We start from the raw sequence: 23,257 nt of genomic DNA on the forward strand, positions 1-23,257 counted from the left end.
CTATGAAGAATTGATTGAAAGCTTTTCATTGATGTAGAAAAGGTTGGTAAATACTGGGCATGGCGTACCACTGGTAGATCGCGTACCTGAATGAATAAAATAAAATACCCCTTTCCTTAGCCTCCTGCCCAGCAACTCCTATCTCTACCTCCTCGTGGTACTAGCCGAAGTACGAGCAACCTTAGGGAACTTAGGTCGTATGCTTACAGTGGAGGAGGGGTGTACTCCATGTTGGGAGAGGCTCGCAACAGCGTCTGTTCCCCATGATCATCGTCCGAGTGCCAGAGAAGCACTTTAAGCTAAACTGTGCACTATGGCGCTACGAACAATTAGGGGGAATGGTCCTCTGGAAATCTAGGGGGTTGGTGTCAGGCCCTGCAAGCCAACCGTAAAAAAAATCAAGCAACGAATAATCAACGAGAGAATACGAACCGGGACAATCGGCGAAGACCAAGGCGACGTAAAGGGACTAGCGTTTGGAAGCTCGGTACATGGAACTGTAAATATCTCAACCTCATAGGGAGCACACGCATACTCGCCGACGTGCTGAAGGACCACGGATTCGGCATCGTAGCGTTGCAGGGAGTGTGTTGGAAGGGATCAATGGTGCGAACGTTTAGAGGTAACCATACCATCTACCAGAACTGCGGCAACACACACGAGCTGGGAACAGCTTTTATAGTGATGGGTGATATGCAGAGGCGCGTGATCGGGCGGTGGCCGATCAATTAGAGAATGTGCAAGTTGAGGATCAGAGACCGGTTCTACAACATCAACATAATAAACGAGCACAGCCCTCACTCCGGAACCACTAATGATGATAAAGACGTTTTTTACGCGCAGCTCAAACGCGAGTACGACAGCTACCCAAGCAACCACGTCATAACCATCATCGATCTAAACGCTCAGCTTGGCCAGGAGGAGGAATTCAGACCGACTATTGGAAAGTTCAGCGCACACCGGCTGACGAACGAAAACGGCTTACGTCTAATTGATTTCGCCGCCTCCATAAATATGGACATTGATAGCACCTACTTCCAGCACAGCCCTCCATACCGATACACCTGAAGATCACAACAGCAGACAGAATCACAAATCGACCACGTTATAATTATCGACGTCAGGACCTATCATGGCGTTAACATCTGGTGATAGTTGAATTGCGCCCAAAACACTCCGTTGTTAACAGGCCGCCGCAGTATGACCTAGAGCGGCGCAAGCAAACGGATGTCGCAACTGCGTAAGCGCAGCACCTCGAGGCTGCATTACCGGAAGAGAGTGAGCTGGATGAAGAATGGAAGAATAGTGAAAGCAGCCATCGACGATGCAGCCTAGAGCAACGTCGGGTACGTGGGACGGAGTCCAATGAATGAACGTTATAGACGAAAACGGCAACGATTGGTTCGACGAGGAATGTAGGCAGATTCTGGAGGAGAAGAATGCAACGCGGGCGGTCATGCTACAGCAAGAGACCCGGCAGAACGTGGAACGTTATAGACGGAAACGACATCAGCAGAAGCTGGTCTGCTCGGGAGAAAAAAAACGCCGCCTAGAAGAGACAGAGTGCGAGGAGATGGAACAGCTGTGCTGGTCCCTAGAAACACGTGAGTTCTATCAGAAGCAATGTGCTGATGTGCTGGGATAAGGATGAGAGCATCTTGACGGACTAGCGTAAGGTGATCTAAAGGTGGAAGCAGCACTTCGACGAACACCTGAATGGTGCTGAGAGCACAGGCAATGAAGTTCGGGGCAACTGGGGAAATGCCTTCGTCAGTACTGCGAGCGTTGGAAACCAACCAGCCCCACTTTGGGGGAGGTTAAGGATGCTATTCACCAGCTCAAGAACAATATAGCTGCTGGTAAGGATGGTATCGTAGCTGAACTCGTAAAGATGGGCCCGGAGAGGCTGTCCATTTGTCTGCATCGGCTAATCTGGGAAACAGAACAGCTACCGGAGGAGTGGAAAGAAGGGGTAATATGCCACATCTACAAGAAAGGCGACAAAGTTTCGACAGAGCTTTCGAGCGATCACCATTCTAAATGCGGCCTATAAAGTATCATCCCAGTTCATCTTACGTCGTCTGTCAGCTGTAGTAAACGAGTTCGAGGGAACTTATCAAGCCGGCTTCGTTGACGGCCGATGAACAACGGACCAGATCTTTACTGTACGGCATATCCTCCAAATATGTCGTGAATACCAGGATACAACGCATCTCCTTTTCATCGATTTCAAGGTGGCATACAATAGTATCGACCGCGAAGAGCTATGGAAAATTATGGACGAGAACAGCTTTCCCGGGAAGCTCACGAGACTGATAAGAGCGACGATGAAAGGTGTGCAAAATTGTGTGAAGGTTTCAGGCGAACACTCCAGTTCGTTTGGATACCGCCGGGGACTTCGACAAGGTGATGGACTTTCGACTGTTGTTCAATATTGGGCTAGAAAGAGACCGGGGTACGATTTTTATGAGATCCAGTCAATTTGTTTGCTTCGCGGATGGTATGGACATTGTCGGCCGAACATTTGAAAAGGTGGCAGACTTGTTCGCCGACTTGAACCCATGACCTTCTGCTTATGAAGCAGAAGCGGTAGCCATTAGACCACCAACCCCGTCTATGGGCTCTAGATGAAGCTGCGGTTAAAAAAGATTCACACCCGCACCAAATGTACCATGTACAAAACGCTAAGGCCGGTAGTCCCCTACGGGTATGAAACGTGGACCTGCAAGCACTTGGAGTCTTCGAACGACGGGTGCATAGGCCGATCTTTGGCGGTGTGCAGGACAACGGTGTGTGGCGGCGAAGGATGAAACACGATCTCACCCAACTCTATGGCGAACCCAGTATCCAGAAGGTGGTCGAAGCTGGAAGGATGCGATGGGCAGACCATGTTGCAAGAACGCCAGACAGCAATCTAGCAAAGATGGTGTTCCCTTCGGATCCGATTGGTACAAGAAAGCGTGGAGCACAGTGAGCTAGGTGGGCGGATCAAGTCCGTATCGATTTGGCGAGCGTGGGGCAGAACCGAGGATGGAGATATGCGCCACGAACAGATTGTTGGAATGGAAATGGAAAATTTCTCCAAATGCATCCAAAACTCAACCAATAAGGACTGTTCATTTTATAAAGTGGACACTTTGTTTATGCTATATCTTTTTAATTTATTGATAAAATCGTAATCAATTTTTTGTGCATCGTTCAACTATTATTCTACAATGTTATGAAAATATAAAGTCTTAGAAAATGCTTTTGATTGAAGAACTAAATCGTTTTTCCAAAAACTTCAAGGAAACACTGTTCGTCAGAGTTAGGCATTATTTTTTGCATAAAAAAAATCTTATTTTTTATGAACAACTTGTATGTTGGTATCTTCCACTATTCTGCTAAAGGTAGAGCTTTAAAAACATCAATAATATTCCACCATTTTCTGACATAAGGTCATTTGAGTGATTTATTCCTTATGGCCAAATTTGCAGCGCGATTTCTTGCAGAAATTTTCCATGCATCACGATAGGTCGAAAAATTACTTGTCAGCAGCGAATCAGTCTAAAAAAATAAGTGAAAAATGAATTTATGATATCTGGAAAATTGTTGCTTCAAAAATAACTTGATATTTTTCAGTAGGCTTCCGATTATGATTATCGAATTTTCCAGCCAATTTCTAATATTTTTTTGTATTATCACAATATTGTGTAACATTAGTCAATCGATGTACAGAAAACCGATTACGATTTCATTGATCTAATAAAAATATATTGCATGTACAAGGCGTCCACTTTTTAAAATGAACAGTCCTTAATATGCCCACATAAACCAAAGGCATTTTATTTGAAACCTTCACTTCATAGACATGTTGCACAATGAGAGGGGTTCCAATAAATTGGTCAGATGAAGTTAAGTTCCTAGGGCTCATGCTAGATAAAAATTTAACTTTCAAAAATCGGCCGTATTCAAGGCCATTAAAAAGATATAGATTCTTATTCAGTCATTCCATGAAAACCGAATTCCGTGAAAATTTGCTAGTTTGTTCCTTATCTGAAATAAGGATACAGGTGGTTTTAGATTTTTTGATGAGGGTGACCATTTTCGAAATAGAGTAACCAGAAAAATCGCGATTTTGCTATTTTTTTTATATTTTTTAAATTTTAACTTTTGAACCGCTTGACCGATTTTCAATTCTCTTGTACGAAATAAAAGCTTAAGATTTTGACTTTTCAAGAAAAAAATAAAATTTTACAAAAATTGTTTTTATTTTTACTTGAAAAACAAAATCAAAAATTGACTTGAAAAACAAAATCAATTGTGGCTCTCTGGGATCAAAATTGATCGATTTTGTGTGCAGTACTCAAGCTTAACCATCTGCTTTTCTAGAGGATAGAGCATGGTTGTAGTAGTTCGTGGCTTCGTAGTTCGGAAAATGTTATTTTCGGGGAAATGAGTCTGTGCAACACTGGGAGAACATGTTAATAAAAGAAGAAAAACCCCGGTATAAATGGATGTAGCCACTCCAGATCTCCTGGCACAGGTTCCACGAGGGCCTCTTTGGGGACATTTCCGTTTTATGTCCAAAACATACCATGCGACGTCTCAATCTTCTTGAATTCAAAAGAACATGTCGATAAAGGAAGAAAAACTAAATATTCATAGAATTTGCCACTCCAGAGCACCTGACACAGGTTGCGCCAAGGCCTCTTTGAGGTCATCTATGCTTGAGCTCATGCTCATTATCCGCAAAGGTTTTACTTACAAATTCTTCATGCATTTTTTCTTTTTTTATTTTTGAGCTAATAAGTCAGATCATTCGCCCCAATTCAAATTGTATTGCTCTGGAGTGGCCAAATCTTTGTTTGTTGACAAGATCCCTCGAATTCATGAAGATTGAGACGTCGCACGGTATGTTTTTGGACATAAAATGGAAATGTTCCCCAAGAAGCCCTCGTGGAACCTGTGCCTGGAAATCTGGAGTGGCCACATCTGGTACAAACAGCTTCCTTCTTTTATTTCTTCTTTTATTGAAGAGTTCTCTCGAATTCACGAAGATTGATACGTCGCACGGCATGTTTCCGAAAAAAAAAAAACGGAAATGTCCTCAAAGAGACCCTGGCGGAACCTGTGTCAGGTGCTCTTGAGTGGCCAAATATACTGAAATTTAGTTTAATCTTCGTTTATTGACATGTTCTTCCGAATTCGTGAAGACGACGCACGGTGTGTTTTGGACATGAAACGAAAATGTCCCCAAACTGGTGGAAACGGCTACGATGTTCTGGAACGGTCCATTTATTCAAATTATGTTGAAATGATGACAATCGACCATTATCTCACGTCTTACGTGAAAACTTTAGTGTTGTAGCTGAAAAAAATAAAAAAATAATCACATTTCCCGAATTTGGCACCCTCCTGACCCCAGTACAACCCGGAATATCTCCGGCATGAATTGTCCATTTATGACAAATAACTGAAACCTTTTTAAAGTAAACTGAGGGTAGTTTCAAAAAATCGAATGGAAATTGACGAAATAGCAGCTGTTTGAAAATGCCTTGTCGGAGGCCGGTAACGTAAAGGTTAATAAACAATCATAATACTAATTGAAATTAAATTGAATATTCAGCCCAAATGAGAAGGGGAGGACGCTTGATAAAGAAAAAGGAACCTGTCCTTTCTTAGGGTACCATCTGATGAGCCTAATTGAATCACAGTTGCGCCTTGCCGTGATATCAATAATAGATGAATTAACGGAAAGGTCTGAATGGTGACTCCAAACTTCAACATACAACATCTGCACCAGGTCGAACTAGATGCTTATGTACATACTAAATATTAAAACAAGACAGTCAACGTCAAAATTCGCTAGTACTCTTTGCTGACTCCTACATCTTCTAAAACAATAACATTAAATTAAAAAAAAAACGAAGTCTTTTCATAAGCGATTCAAAGATCGCGATATTATTCATACCCAGTATCTTAATACGTATGGGGCTTCGGTTGAACTTTGGCTCACGTGCACGATTTGTTCCATTTCATTACCTATCCATATTTATTTATTTATTTATTTATTTATTTATTGTAGCCGATGATAAATCGTTGCAGCTTGATTGAGTTGTAATACGTTAGCCTCGCGGAGGAGATCGAAGTTCTGTTTGCTTGTCTTAGGATACAGGTAACTACCTATATATGCCAAGATATACTTTCATTGCCAGTCATACATATTTGAGGTTCGAAGCTGTTTATTTCTGGCCTCGGCCGCGTTACTGAAACGGAATGTGTTTTAATATAAGGCAAATGTGTGACCACATGTGAGCGATACAATGGCTTGTCGGGGTATCAACTTTGTGTGACATAAATGCGGAAAAGTTACGTGCTCAAACTTTAAAACTGTTTCAAAGAGAAAGGAATAGCGTTTTAGACTATGGGAAGTTGTTTCTCAGTAGAATAAGGTGCATTTTTGAAAGACGATAAATTTGCATAATAAAAGGTTTCAGCTCACAAAAGGATGTTTTGTTTGACAAAAGCTCCAGCTGCTACTGGAAACAGATACCCACAGAACCATTCAGCAATCTCGCGAACGACCAATCCACGCTGGTCAAACTTTGTACTTTGTAGTTGTCCCACACGTTGAGCTGATTCGAAAACATAAAAAGCGACAGTTTATTATTCACTTAGGTACACTCTTGTGAATAGATCGTCTACCTTGAAAAGTGTTCAGTAGTAGGTTTACGAAATAAATGCGTGCTGGATGTCATGTCATAAATAGTTGACATATGATAGTTGCTGCTGGAATTCTATTCAGATAATGTTTGATATTTAAACTATGTTTGAAATGTATTCTACTGTGTGCGTTGTAAAACACACATCTTTCTCGTGAAGCAGTTTCATATATTAAAATATACAACTAACGTTCATATGGAAGTACTTGGAGATTTCAGATCGTCGATTACACACTGTATAAAACTCATTGCACCTTAGAGATTTCACTGAAATCCCTCATCAATTTCAACTTAAGAATAAACATTATGACACGTGCTCGAGTGCGCGGTCTTGCGTAGGTACCTACTTGGGCAGGATTGTGCAGAAGAACTGAACTGGTTGAACGCGGCCGTGAGCAATAAATCTTTTAATCGGCTTTGTGTCATTTTTGCGCTCAAGATGAAACATTGCAATTCAAGCAAACAGCTAAGTATTTTATTTTCAGTTTGCATGTAGTATCAGGTTAACGGTTATCGGTGAATCAGTGTAGGTGACTTCCGACTTTTCAGACTTCATGTTATTTCCAGTGCTTCAATATTTTTTACTAGTTATTTTGAGATATTTTTTCAAAGATTCGATTAATTATATGTTGTAAAAGAATATACTGTGAAACGCTATATCTGAGATAATGTGGAGAACTATAATATGCTAAATTGCTTACCAGACTCAAGGAAATAAATTAGTTAAAAATTATTCGCGGCCGCTATATAATTACAGCGGAGCCTTGTTTTTTAAGCACTAAAATACGCTATTTATTTAGGTCGCTTAAACTATTACTGTTTTCTTAAATGTCATAGCACATCTTTTTTTAGACAAAGCTGGTTGAAAATGCATTAAGGTACGTGTCGTACTGAAACGACTCAGGTAAGATTATATGGCAAGATTATTATTTTTATTTATTTGGTTCTACAGTTAACTCTCCCTTACTCGATATTCCGTATCTCAATATCGAGTTAGAGAACCATAGTAAAAGTTGATTTTCATGGCTAACTCGATGGTTCCTTGGAACGCAATTGCACTGCTTTTGTGTTCTGTAACTCGATACCTCCCTAACTCGATGGTCCCTTCAATATCGAGTAAGGGAGAGATGACTGTGTATCAATTAATTTGATAAAACCTCAACAATATTTCGCCAATTCACTTCATGCCCGCCTCTCCCCATCATCGACTGTGACCCACGCTCCCCAGGTCTTGGTTCGTTTTCTTCTTTCTGGCATTACGTCCCCACTGGGACAGAGACTGCATCTCAGCTTAGTGTTCTTATGAGCAATTCCACAGTTATTAACTGAGAGCTTACTGTGCCAATGACCATTTTTGCATGCGTATATCGTTTGGCAGGTACGAAGATACTCTATGCCCTGGGAAGTCGAGAAAATTTCCAACCCGAAAAGATCCTCGACCGGTTGGATTCGAATCCACGACTCTAAGTTTGGTCTTGCTTAATAGCTGCGCGTTTACCGCTACGGCTATCTGGGCCCCAGGACTTGGTGCACCTGGTCAATCCACCTAGCTCGCTACGCCCCACGCCTTTTTGTACCGACTGGATTCAAAGCGAACACCACCTTTACAGGACTGTTGTCTCGCATTCTTGCAACGTGCCTTGCCTAGCGTATCCTTTGGCCACCTGGATACTGGGCTCGCCGTAGAGATGGGTCAAGTTCGTGGCACGCCGTCGAAGATCATTCTAGGCACTCGGCATTCGTAAACTCCAAAGCTTGCAAGTCCTCCTCGAGCATCGTCCACGTTTAATGTCCGTAGAGGACTACCGGTCTTATGAGCGTTTTGTACATCGTTCATTTGGTGCGGCGTTGAATCTTTTTTGACCGCAGTTTCTTCTGGAGCCCATAGAATTCCATGATCTGTAGGTGAATTCCGGCGAACAATTTCTTCGAAGAGAAGAAATGTCGCGCTAAACTCAGCCTAGCAGTATGTACTTTGTTTTTGACGCATTCAATATCAGTCCGACTCTTGTTGATTCGCGTTTAAGGAGGGTGGAGAAATCTGCCACTGTTTAAAATTTTCTTCCAATAATGACCATGTCGTCCGTGAAGCAGACAAATTGTCCCGATCTCGTGAAAATTGTGCCTCGACTATTAAGTCCGGCACTCTGCACGACATCTTCAAGCGCAATATTGCACAATAGGCACGGAAGTCCATCGGCTTGTCGTAGTCCCCGGCGGGATTTGAACGAACTGGAGTGTTCGCCCGAGATCTTCACTCAGTTTTGCATATTGTCCATCGCTGCTTCAATCAATCTTGTGAGCTTCCCAGGAAAGCTGTTGTCGTCCATGACCTTCCATAGCTCTACACAGTCAATACTGGCGTATGCCGCTTTGAAATCGATGAACAGGTGGGGCGTAGAGACCTGGTACTCGCGCTATCTGGAGGATTTATCGCACGGAAAAGATTTGACACGTTGTTGAGCGGCCGTCGAAGAAACATGCTTGATAACTTCGCACGAACTCGTTTGCTATTGGTAATAGGCGACGGAAGATAATCTGGGATAGCAATTTGTAGGCGGCGTTTGTAGCAGCCTGTAGGAAAAGCTTCCTTCATAGTTGACATCTGGGAAAAAAATGATAATTTTTCATCATACGCTTGATTGACCTACTATGATTTCTATACCAAATTAATGCTTACTACATCTCTCCTCCTTTTTAATTACTTTTTTTATGATATTTTGAACCAATCTGAGAAACAATTTAACAAGAAATAATCTGGGTTTTCACAGAAAAGCCTCTGTCTGTGTTTTTCGAATTTCATTGAAGTATCTGAAATGTCTATACCATCAATGCTGTATCCTTGACCGCTGACTGTTTAAAACCAATATTTTTTTATTAATGATAGATAAGATGCTTGCTCGAAGAACTTCAAACTTTTATTATAATTTTTCTGTATAATTTACTTCTTGAAACCCTTGTACACAGTGATGTTTTTTCTTCCATTTATCATATCAATAATTGATTAGTATGAAAGGTTGGTGTTTTTAATCCTCTTTCGTTTTGCTATTCCTTCATTGGATCAGTCAAATGGCCTAGAACAATTGTTCCCTTCATTTATAATCTATTCAAAAGCCTCACTTAAGTGGGCTTACAGATGAGTGGCCTGGAATCTTTGTTCTCTTCATTCATCTACCTTAATGGCTTGGATTTAGTATCCCTTTATTTAGGTTTTCTTTTTTGGAAAGTTCTAAATTTAAGATTACAATATATGTTTTTGATGTGTTTACAATACTGTCCATTTTTTACTGGCCTTTAACCATTATGGTTATTTTCCCAATAATACTGTACATAGAACTTTTAGTTACCGTAAACGTCCGATTCTTGCTCCCAATTATGATTGTTCATAACTTTATTCAATGATTTTCCCTTCATTTTCTTTTGCAAGCTCCATGTTTTTACGATACTTGTTCTAGGAAGCGAGATATGACTTGAACTGATCTTCCTATTCAGTTTCACCTCGTCGCCATTGTAGCAGCCTGTGAGAAAAGCTTCTTTTATAGTTGACAGCTAGGCAAAGGGGTGGTCACTCCGTGCAGTTCTGAGTGCGTAAGTGTGTCATCAGGTGTGCCGATGTGCCGAGATGACAAGTTCACCATAAAACCGGTTGCTGCAATGAGCAATGAGCCTATGCATGCCATAAAACGTTTGATTTTTACTGTGTGCCCTGTTTTCAAGTTGCCCATGGGAAAGAGCGAGACAGCACCAACACACGGCGCACAGTAAAAGTCAAAAGAACAAAAGGATTTATGAGCCTTTGTATGCGCTATAAATTCCATTGTTCTTTTGACTTTTACTGTGCGCCGTGTGTTGGTGCTGTCTCGCTCTCCATCACGGCCTCACGGGTAACTTGAAAACAGGGCGTCAGTAAAATTCAAACGTTTTATAGCATGCATAGGCTCATTGAACTGAAAAGAATGATTATTTTTCAGCATTCGCTTGATTGATCTACTACGATTTCTATACCAAATTAATGCCTACTTTAGCGTTTAGGATAGTGATTACACGGTAGTTTTCAAATTCCTGTTTGTCGCCCTTTCTGTAGATGAAAAAAAAAACGCTACCATGCTGCAGCATTGCAGTCCGCGCTGCATTCTTCTCCTCTAAAACCTCCTGACACTCCTCGTCGAACCAATCGTTTCTTGAGCTCCGTTCCACATATCCGACAATGCTTTCGGCAGCGTCGTTAATGGCTGCTTTGACTGTCCTCCAGCAGTCCTCAAGAGGAGCCCTATCGAGCTCGCCCTCATCCGGCAACGCTGCCTCAAGATGCTGCGCGTACGCATTGGCGACATCCGGTTGTTTCAGCTGCTCGAGATTGTACCGGGGCGGGCGTCGGTACCGTACATCATTGATGACGGATATTTTTGGGCACAGTTTCACCATCACCTGGTAGTGGTAGGAGTCAATGTTAGCGCCACGATAGGTTCTGACGTTGGTTATGTCGTAGAAGTACCGTCCATCGAGCAAAACGTGGTCGATTTGCGATACTGTCTGCTGAGGTGATCTCCAGGTGTACCGATACGGGAGGCTGTGCTGGAATGGCCATCTTTTTAAAGGCGGCAAAATCTATCAGTCGTAGGCCGTTCTCGTTCGTCAGCCGGTGGGCGCTGAACTTTCCAATCGTCGGTTTGAACTCCTCCTCCTGGCCAACCTGAGCGTTCAAATCTCCTATGATGATCTTGACGTCGTGGCTTGAGCTGCGCGTAAAATGCGTCCTTGTCATCATCGGTGCTTCCGGAGTGTGGGCTATGCACGTTGATTATGCTGAAGTTAAAGAATCGGCCTTTGATTCTTAACTAGCACATTCTTTCGTTGATCGGCCACCACTCGTGAGCGGTGTGGAGCAAAAATGATTTTTTTGAACCACTCTAATAGGCATACATTAGCTGATATTTGTGAAAATTTTAATTTATTCACAAAGCCTAACTGTTAGCTGTTGGGTGTGCCGATAAAATTATTTATTTAAGCTTTTTAAGTATTGTTTTTACGTGAAAGTATAGAACAACATTTTGACGCAAATGCCGAACACGGTGTTTATTCTGTCTCATATTCCGAACACCTTGATTCAAATTCCGAACAGCACGAATAAATCGTATTCCAATGAATAATTTCGCAAATAAATTTATCTGTACTAGTTCTACTGGTCTCAAACTAGAGAATCATTACTACTCCCGATGTATAAAATAGATGTGAAGACGTTAATATTGAATTGCAATCGACCGCCATTTCCTTGTAATTTGATGATATATTTCAGCGAAACATTTCAACCAAATTGCCATACAAAAACCGAGTGTTTGGAATATGAGTGTGTTCGGAATTTTAAACAAAACGGTGCTTGCTCAATCAAATAAAACAAATCTTGTTAGTTAAGAATTGAATTTGTCTCTCAAAGCTTGTTTCGCTTACAAAAGTGCTGCATAAGAAATATTTAGCCAAAACGTACAGAACAATAAGAGCGATAATTTAAGCCCCGAAATAAGACTTGAAGTATCGTTAAAATGTGAGTTTCTTGCAAGATAATTTGATTAAGTGAATTTCTATTATGAAATTATTCATTCGAATACTATTTATTTGTGATGTTGGAATTTAAATCAATGTGTTCAAAATATGCGACAGACTGAGTACAGTGTTCAATGTTCGGCATTTCAAGCATAATTTTGTTCCATACTTTTGCATAAAATTAATACCAGGTGATAAATCATTGTCTTTATCGCCACACTCAATGGTTTACAGTTAAGCCTTGCAATTGCAATTCAATATTTCAAAAATAACAACTTCCTATCCTTCCGTTGGTAATTTTTACCTGATTGCAGTGGATTTGTTTTTTATGCAAACTTTACTTAAAGGATGATATTCATGTTCATGGGTTCACCGCACAACACGTAATTAATGCATTCGATGTTTTATTAGCAGTCCACAAAATCAACTACAATGTTGAAAATGCTTGATCTCATTCCCCGCCTGTTTATCCAGCCCACTCAATTTGATCGTTGAAATACAAAACAAAAACTCCGAACAAGCAATGTATTTTCTGAGTAATTGACGAAATATGCTGCATTGGACTTCTGCAAAACTCAGACAACTCCCATAAAGCTTGCGCGCTAGCATGCCTTCTGCTAACTGGGATCAACTGATCCGTACCTACATAAACCAGCAAATTTTATCGTCAGATCCTTGTCGTAAATTATCCGGGCCAAAATTGCTTTTCAGAACCACTAAAACTGAACTCGATCGATCGATCGATCTGTCGGTGTACAATGTTCCGAATGAAGGTGAGTTTGTTTTTCGCTCCCGTCGAAAAGTAAAACCAGAAGTAGGGTTGTTAAGTGAAGCGTGTGCAATTTACGACCGCTCACAGTAATTTGAAGACTGATCATGGATTATGTTTCAATTAGCTGACGACTTGCTGCAGTCGACGGCTTCGTGTTCAGTGGGACACGAAGACAAATGATGAGTTGCATTTCTGCAACGTGCCAGACGTGAGTAGTTAGTTCAAATTTTGTTTGAACTAAAGTAGGTACCGTAAAACGGGGTAACTTTGATAGTTTTTTCGAAGAAAACTTGAATATTTATGCATGCTGTTTCTAAGAATTATAATTTACAATTTTAAAACAAGTACTGGCATCCTAGCTATTGATTGCAGTTCATAAATTGCCAAAAGATTTATTTTGAATGGATATACAGTCAATTCTCCCTAACTAGATATTGAAGGGACCATCGAGTTACAGAACACAAAATCAGTGCAATTGCTATCCAAGGGACCATCGACCTCTAACTCGATATCGAGATACCGAATATCAAGTAAGGGAGAGTTAACTGTATAATTTTTAATATAATCGAAAGTCGGTTTTCTGTTTTGGGGTAACTTTGGTAATGGAGTATGAATCGAATAAAATTGACTGAATTACGTAATATTTATGGGGCATTGCATACCTCTCGGCGTTTAACGTTATATGGAAATTTCTGACTTAGATTACAAAAATTGTCCCAGTTTGTAAAACTGCTTTTCACTAAGAGATATGAGACCATCTTCAAGTTTGTGATAACTATAAGTGCCCAAATATTCAAAACTACATGAAATAGTGATCGCAGAACAAATTGTTTGCAAGCGTTTCGGAATAAATGCTTAAATGTTTTCGATTCAAATGAAAACAGCTCATACAAGAAGTGTCATACTAATATTGTTTAGTTTTGCATTCGTTTTGCTTAACCGATTAGCATAAATTATGATATTTCGATTAGTATGTGCTGGGTAACGCACTATCAAAGTTACCAGCATTATCAACGATACCTCGTTTTACGGTACCGTTAAAAGGGGCGGATTCCCCTTTTGACGAACATATTTGTAATATCGTCAACAAATTTACACAAATTTTCATCCAATTTGGAGAAGATTAGGAGGTGCCTCAAGTCGAATTTGTGTTTTTTGGTTATTTTTTACATTCAAAAAAATCTAACGAGAATTTAGAAAAACGAGAATCAAAATAAATACCACTAGTTGAACTTATTATTAGTACTGTACAACTTCTGAGAACACTGTATGCCGATTAGAGATGATTTTGATTTCATAAAATTGATTTCTGTTCATTAAAGTACCTGTAAAACATACATTTCTCTACAGTTTTTGTTCTACAAGATTCTTAACCTCATGCATAATCATAAAAGTTCAACCTTGCATTTTTGGTGAGGTCAATGTAAAATACTTAAAAAATGACACTTATTTTTTTCTCTCACAATCAAATGTAAATAAACATCAAAACACGACAGTAAAAGTTTGGCAAGTTTGGAAATTTGAAGAACTTTGCGAATTGGCATCCGACTTGGCGCCCAGTGTTCATTTCACAACTATTGCATATTGCAACCCGTATAATGCATGTTTGAATGTTCAAAACATTTAATGCATTCTGACTTTCTGAACATGAGTATGAGCATTGATGACCGTACACTCCCGGAGCCCAGATAGCCGTAGCGGTAAACGCGCAGCTATTCAGCAAGACCAAGCTAAGGGTCGTGGGTTCGAATCCCACTGGTCGAGGATCTTTTCAGGTTGGAAATTTTCTCGAAGAACACTAAGCTGAGAAGCAGGCTCTGTCCCAGTGGGGACGTAACGCCAGAAAGAAGAAGAAGACCGTACACTCCCGACCGATGACCGTGCAACTCCGTGATTGACCAGAATAATTGACCATTGATTAACCAGAAATTGTACAAGGCACAACATATGTAGCCTGGGAGAAGCATACCATCTTCAATGTACATTTTCGAGGACTCTGAAATTAGTAATGTCAATAACGGCGCCGGCCACGTCCTTAAGATTATCCATTGTTACTAACGACCGAGTATACCTCTGCATCTTCATGGTTGTCACGGGAAAAAGTTTTGTTAGTGGAATGGCTTAAATGCTACATGATCAGGATTCACCTTGGTAAGTGATGCGATTCATGTAACCTCTGTTAAAAAGTTATCTATCAATGCGTCAAAATCATAAACATCGAACTCTTCAAAGGTTTGAATCTCGAAATTTTATAAAACATGAATATGCGCCTATGTAACACTTAAAGAGACGAACCATCCATGGTTTTTTCAACAAATACATAAAAAATACATGTCATGATACAAATGTGTTATTACAAGCATGTAACGAGCTCATCAGTTGGTAGTCCATCCTCGACTGAAGTTACAATTGTATTGAGCTCCAACTATAGTTTCATTTCTCCAGGTGTACGATCGTCAAACCTACTTGATGTGGTTCTTCTGTTGTTCTCATTCATGTATGACAAAAAATGTGTTTTGGAAAGCTAAACATTTTCAACAACCCGTTGCTCGTATAATCGGATCTTCAAAAACCTTACCCATAACAGTCGAAATATTACCCAGTAATTGTTGGATTACGGTCGAATGCACCATTGTGGAAATGGTTGGAAGTGAACCATAAACCATATTCAGTGCGGTTTCATTGTGGTTTGGCTTTATGCGGGTTAGTATTCTTATGAGCATTTTCACAGTTATTAACGCTTTCTTTGCCTATTGGGCGCCGTCCACAAATTACGTAACACTCTAGAGGAGGAGAGTAGGCTCAAGTGTTACGATTCATACAAAAAATTGAAATTGTTCATACAAAAAGCGGACGAGGAGAGGGTGTCAAAAATTTGGCAATTTTAGCGTTACAATACAATAAATGGACGCTGCCTTGACCATTTTTACACGTGTATGTTGTGTGCCAGGCACGAAGATACTCACTGCCCATAACTGCATATTTGTCACATTCGACATTTTTGACAATTTCGGGTTAATACTGTGGAGAGTTATCAAATGATAAACGCTGTTGATGATCACATTGGTAATTGTAACCGCATAACAGTCACATTAAGATTCTACATAAGTTTCATAATGTAGTAGCAATGAAATTTCTATCAGAATTATTATATGGCTATTCACCCAATATGCGATATGAGCTGTACGAAATTTCATCATCAATTTCTAAAAAATACTGAGAACTTAAAAGTACTTCTGTTTGAGTTCTCAGTATGTTTTAGAAATTTTAGTTTAGCACACTAGGTATTCCATTTGATCATTGCCTACTTTTGTCGGATGTTACAAATATGCAGTTATGGGCAGCTCAATACCTACCCTGTGAAGCCGAGCAAACTTTCATCCCGAAATGTTCCTCGACCGGTGAGATTCAAACCCATGACCCTAAGCTTGGTCTTGCAGAATAGCTGTGTGTTTACCGCTACGGCTATATGGGTCCCATTGGGTTAAATAGAGCTACAAAAATAAAGAACCATACATTGTGTGAAAGAAGCTTCAGAACCGTACGCACCGTCTTACATGAATGGACATTGTTGAAAACAACCTAAAAGGTCGTAAACAAGCAGGTTATGAATGTTTCAAACTTGTTGTGAGCCCTACTTTACATCATGGGTTTAATTTATCTCCTCGGCTCCACAGCCGGCTACAACTGATGACCGCCCAACGAAAAGGTAAACGTTGCTGGATGATTGCTGCGCGTTGGAATCCAACGAGTAAGGTAAAAAATATATTGACGGAGTATACAACGTAAACTGTTTTTTATTTGATTTCCCGCTCTCTTTCTCTGCTGTGGTTCGAAAAGGTACACAACACTCGCGATGGTCCGAAGTCGCTTTGGGTCAATTTACAATTTATCATATTTTTATTACACACAAATGTTATAGTTTTCCCTCCCCTCGGCCTCATCGATCAAGGGAATTCGTCGTGGGTTCAAGCTGGTGCTGGTGCAGCTCGCTTATTTGTACATCTTCATTCGATACGTTGCCGGTTGTTGTTGGTTTGACGGTTTTAGCAGCCGCTTTTTTTAATATCTGTAAATTCTCGTACATGTTGTTCCCATCGACCTCCATCGCTTGCCTTACAGGTTTGAATCCTTTTTTTTCAACAGAAGTTTGTTTCTTTTGTTGTTTCGGTAGTTTTATTGATATAGAATACAATCGCAACTAATTTTAATTTTTACGCAAATCGAATATAATATTACCAGCATTACAACTCAAATCTACAAATTTGAGTTATAATGCTGGTAAGAAATTTGTTAATAATGAATAATATTTAAAGGTTCAGTGCTCAAGGAACAGTTTAAAGTCTGCAAAACAGTTACATGCTTCAAAAAAGGAATAAGTGAGAAAGTTTTGAATCTTCTCATCAAAAGTAGAGATTGAAAATCCAATACGAAAACTATACACAAATATTTTTGTGACTTTTTATCCCATTGACCTTTGGGTGATCAGTGGGAGAGTTAAATAAGTTCGTATAAAGCTTTTTCGCCTAAAGAAGTCTTACACAGAATTCGATTCATACACAAAAAGGAGTGAAAAAACTTTGGGGGAAAAGGATGGATAAAAAACGTGCAAAACGTTAGAAGTGTAAAGGTTTTTTTTTATTTTGACATCACATTTCGAAAAATATAAACCACACTATTTATGACTCATTTTCAATACTTTCTCCTTGTCAGCCATTCCTCTCCAAATCTCTACCCAATGCATTAAACCAGGCCGATCGTAATTAATTTGATAAATTAATATGTTAATGGACCTGGAGCAGAACAAATTGTTCAGCGGTCATACAGTTGATGATTTCTTCCCTGATTTCCAACCTCTCCGTTTGATAAATGGCTCGCCCGAATCGATGACCGACCCCGCAGAGTTCATGTGCTGCATCTGTTTTCCTTTCGTGTGGTTATCTTCGGCGCACGACTTTTGAAGAGAATTCCAAAAAAAAGCTCTTCAATCCTGCTGGGCAAATAACGATTTATCAAGATTTATTATACGCACCTAATCGCACGGCCTTCGAGAACACATGTGGCAAACTTGTGGTGTATTTTTTGCAAAGATGAACTATTTTCTCCGATGTGTAAAAGTCTTTCTGCAAACTCGGACATTTTCTCACATAAAACCCCTTTTTTAAGATCTGTACACATGTATCTCTATGTAGATGACTCATCTGAGATTAAATGCTCCAATGTTTTGTCTAATTGCTTTTTATGGGTGTTCATCTGGGACCATCACGAATGGACAAGTGGGCAATCCAGCAGAAGCTATTCAAAATATTACTGCTTATTGAATGTTACAGTTACTGAACATGCTGAAGAGCACTTCAAAATGCTATCAAATTTTTTTCCTAGACAATAGAAATGGGACTTCCCAAAGGTATGTGTCGTTTTCCCAGGGTAGTAAAAGTGACAAATTTCTCACGAGCACACCTCTAAGCGGTAGGCCGATGGCGCCATCACCACTGGTTGTTGATTTAGCTGTTTCAGAGATGCGTGAGAAATATTGGCCGTTGTCGGGTTCCGACATGTATATCTACAAAATCTCGTTACCATACTGAGCATTTCTGATGCTTCTAGCGTGAATAGCGCCAATCAAATAAAAACGGGTATTAAGTTGGTCTTTATCGTTTCAAATTGTTTTTTTTTTACAGATTGATAGCACTGAATCAACCTGCAACAAATTTATTCTAACAGTGACCATGGATCTGAAGTATTACGTATTGTAGGTATAATACTAGGTATGTATAAAGCACACTTTATATTAAATAATGTGGAACAACATTTAAATTATCGCTACTTTTCAGGTCCTATTTGGGTCGCATAACAATTGTGTAAAATATCTCAATCAATGACTATAATTTAGCGATCGGTGAAACTATAATTTAGCACCAGTGGATCACAGTTTATATGGGATGTGCTATAGGAAAACTTACTTTTACAGATAAAAAACGCCAAAGGTCGTCTATTGACTTCTATAAAAAATCAGATCCCAGTCTACGATAGATAATTTTACCACAGTTCCTGGTTAGCCCACACATGTGAAAATAGTTGTTCAGTGAAAACCGATTAGCTAGGTGTCAATGATTAACACGTAATGGGATAACAATAATAACAACATTTAGCAAAACTCTTAAATAGTCAAGGCTTAATAACTTTTTTCACAAGCATCGAATTGCTTTGCGGTCTTTGACAACGTTCTTCATTGTAAAATCGCACATCAAGGATTGCATTCAAATTTTTGAAAAGGCTAACGGGCGAACTCTGACGATTATTCTATATAGCAGAGTGTCGTATTTCTCATGTATACCTAAATGAGCTAGTGTGCCATGCGATATTTTATATCGCAGCTCACAGATTATGTGAGGCACGTGATACAGGTACGTACAAAATATATCTTAGTGAGCGAGTCTCATGAGACATCTCGTGAGACTCGTCACATGCGCTTACTAGGAGTACTTTCATGCAGTTATGTTTGCCTAGTACAAGAACCCCACGGAAGCATACAACTTCGGTCTATGCTTATGGCTAAGTAGCCCGTCATTTGTTTTGGCAGCAATGATGAATAAATAAATAAATAAAACTTAGTCTTGATAGTTTATATTGACTTGATAAAGTATCACTGTACGCGCTAACGTGCATAAAGTATGCTGATACTTTTTCAGCTGTGTCAGTGCAAAACCAACTGATTTTCTTTGATTCGAAATCGTTAGATGAATTAGTAACAATCATCAACGACGGGTACAAATTTCAATGACGGCCTACTTCGCCTTATGCGTCTTCGGTGGCCAATACTAGTTTTTCAACTCAACTCAACGTTGAACCGCGTCAATCCTTTCATACTTACTGCCTACGGACAGTTAAATCCATGGTTTGATCCCTTTTCCTCAGGCATCATGTATACGCGTTTCATATCAAGAGCTTGAGATCATTTTGCCATGAGCGCACTTGAGCACGTGCTATGACGAAACACATTTTTTTAGATCTCATGTAGTAATGTACTAGCTCAAACGATCACATCTGCACTGGCTCATGCGTCGTCTCATGAGAAAATCTCAATGTGACAATGCATTTGAGACTCGCAAGCGAAGGTTTCTGAAGCAAGGAAAAGCAAAGTGTCTTATATTTCATGTATACCTAATTAGGTAAGACTAACTTTAGGAAATATCGGATAACCAACCACGGTGGGAACTGACAGGGAAGGTGAGGTTTATTTTTGTTTTGGCCTCTGCAAACCTTGAGCGTTTGTACTCCATGTTAGGAGCGGCTCACAACAGCGTCTGTTCCCCATGTCAGGGGCGGCTGATCATCGTCCGAGTGCCAGAGAAGGACTCTAAGCCAAACTGTGCACTATGGTCCTCCGAACATTTAGGGGGAATCGTCCTCCGGAAATCTAGGGGGTGGGTGTCAGGCCCTGCAATCCAACCGTAAAAAATGACAATCACTTCATCGGAAGCACACGCATACTCTCCGACGAACTGAAGATCCGCGGTTTCGGCATCGTAGCGCTGCAGGATGTGTGCTGGACAGGCAATGGTGCAAACGTTTAGAAGTCATCATACCATCTACCGAACGTGCGGCAACACACGTGAGCTGGGAATAGCTTTTATAGTGCTTGATGATATGCAAAAGCGCGTGATCGGGTGGTAGCCGATCAATGAACGAATGTGCAAGTTAATAATCAAAGGCCGATTCTTTAACTTCAGCATAATTAACGTGCATAACCCACACCCCGGGAGCACTGATGATGACAGGGACGCATTTTACGCGCAGCTCGAATGCGAGTACGACCGCTGCCCATAGGAGATATGAACGCTCAGGTTGGTCAGGAAGAGGAGTTCAGACCGACGCACAATGGTCGGGAAAAAACGAAGTTTGGCCAAAACTAATTGTATCGCCTTAATCGATGAAATATGTAATCTGAATATGTTATTCGGCGTTTTTATTGTTTCAGAAGGGGTTATTCACATATTACGTAACTTAAAAAAAAGTTTCTTTTTAAATTAGAAATGCTATCAAATTTGGCTGAAAGCACAAATTTTGTTTGTATTAAAACGAGTTTGATAAAAATATGTATGAAGAGTGGTTAAATATATTTTATATAAACTTTGTATGAAAAATATCGTCAAAATGTATGAAAATATTGAATTATTCAAATAGCTCTAACTTGCAAATCAGCAAATTTCTGCAAAAAATTTAAACGTTTTTTGTAAGATCTAAGGATGTATTTTAAAGTGCAATATACGAAATCGCGGCGACATGACGCGACAAGAGTTGTTTTTCATGTTCAAAATCATCAAAATTACTAAAGTGTAATATTGAACAGTTTTAAAACTTCAACCAAATATTTTTTTCCATCCTCATGCTCGATAAAAGTGTTGAACCATAAGCTTTCAGATAGTGCGTAACTTTGGGAAAATATTGCATTCCTTAAATATGAACTTTGTACTTTATTTTATTGTTAAATTTTTCATTTTTTTGCCTTCAGTCATTTTGAAGTTATAAAAGTCAAAGAAATTTAAATTTTAATACAATTTCATTTAAGAATCATAATAATATAATACATGAGGTATATTTTAAAATGATAAAAACCATAAAAATCTCAAAAAAGTGTTTTGGTAGTTTTGGCCGCTCCTTCATATGGAGCCCGACCATTGTGCGACGATTGGAAAGTTCAGCGCCCACTGACTGACGAACGACAACGACCTACTACTGATAGATTTTGCCACCTCCAAGGGGCAGCAGGGACGACAGTCCAGGGGCTTAACGGACCCCCCCCCCCAGGACCTCTGCGAGTTGGGGAGTTGCCCAGGATGTGGTGAAGTTCGCAGTGGGCTCTGATGAACCTTCATAAAAACCACAAAAATCCGAATGCAACTCTGTCACAGCGACCGGTGCCGCTTAAAGTACCCTAGCCCAAACTAACAGGAGTGCCAACCGGCACATCAGGATTGATACCAGTGAGATCCTGATTATGGCATACTGGTCGCGATACAAACGGACAAGGCATGGAATTACGAGTAGGAGTGCTTCGAGCACATTGGGACCAACGCCAGTACGGACCCAATTATGTATACTGGCAGCGCACGACAAAGGACAAGTAACGGTATATGTACTGGATAATATGCTTTGAGGCTGACAGCGGCGACATTCTACTCCCTTAGTAGGGTCGGGTGACACTGGCCCGAAACGGCGAGTGGGTTAATGGCGCAGGCTGCCCCCGTCCCGTAAAACCGTGGCAGGCCTTAGAGTACGTTCCAAATCCGTCGCCTGGTTGTTCCAACTGGGCGGGAGTAGGCTCAGATGCCATTACCTGACCTGCGCCGATCCGGCTCTGAACATAGTACCCCATAAAGGACTATGTCAACCCTAGCATGGCCTCCCTGCTTGCATAGATAACCATGGGATTATAAAGGCGACTATTCCAGCGGAGATGGATAGCGGCTCTTAGGGGGACCCATAAGAGATGATCAACCAAAACAAACAACTAGCGGAATGTGAAGGAGAGGCTTCTGGACCTATCAGTAACCGGCTAAGGTTCCCGCCAAGGAAGGAGGCGACCAACTTTATTGAAAACAGTGTGGGCAAAAGCCTAGATACTGTGACGACGGCAGGCACTGGCCGCTCCAGTGCAACATGTGTGGTGACCGATGGCCCGGGACTAATCGAGGCCATGGATCGCAATAGGGAGTACCTCCCTAAAATGCAGGTAGCTGCTGAGCAACTTGATGTCATCATCGAATATGTTAAAAGCAAAACAAATATCAGCAAAGACTTGAAAACAAGTCTACTGAAATTGCGACAATCAGTCCTAGCTGCAAAGCAGGACTACGAGAAAGCCAAGGAACAACTGGGCAAGGTAGAAGGCCAAAAAGACACTAGGTCGTGTCAGACCGAAGTGTTTTCCTTCACAGGCAACGCGAATATATCTGATGATATTATTCGATACGCGATGCGGAAGAGGGAAGCTTCCGGGGATGAATACGTGGCGAAAAGACGTATGGTTGCTAAGGGAAAAGTAACCTATGCGGCCGTCCTCCAAAGCGGAAAAGCTGGCACGAGCCAAGCCCCGCGATCAAGAGGACATGGCAACAAAGGAGAGGCCAACACCAATCCTAAGGCCAAGAAAGCCACGAAAAAGGAGCCACGGGTTAACCGGAACCAGGCAGTGCATCCACAGGAACCACGGGCGCAAGGCAACAGCAACCCGTGG

The sequence above is a fragment of the Aedes aegypti genome, chromosome 2, assembly GCF_002204515.2.
Source record: "Aedes aegypti strain LVP_AGWG chromosome 2, AaegL5.0 Primary Assembly, whole genome shotgun sequence".
Taxonomy (NCBI): Eukaryota; Metazoa; Arthropoda; class Insecta; order Diptera; family Culicidae; genus Aedes; species Aedes aegypti.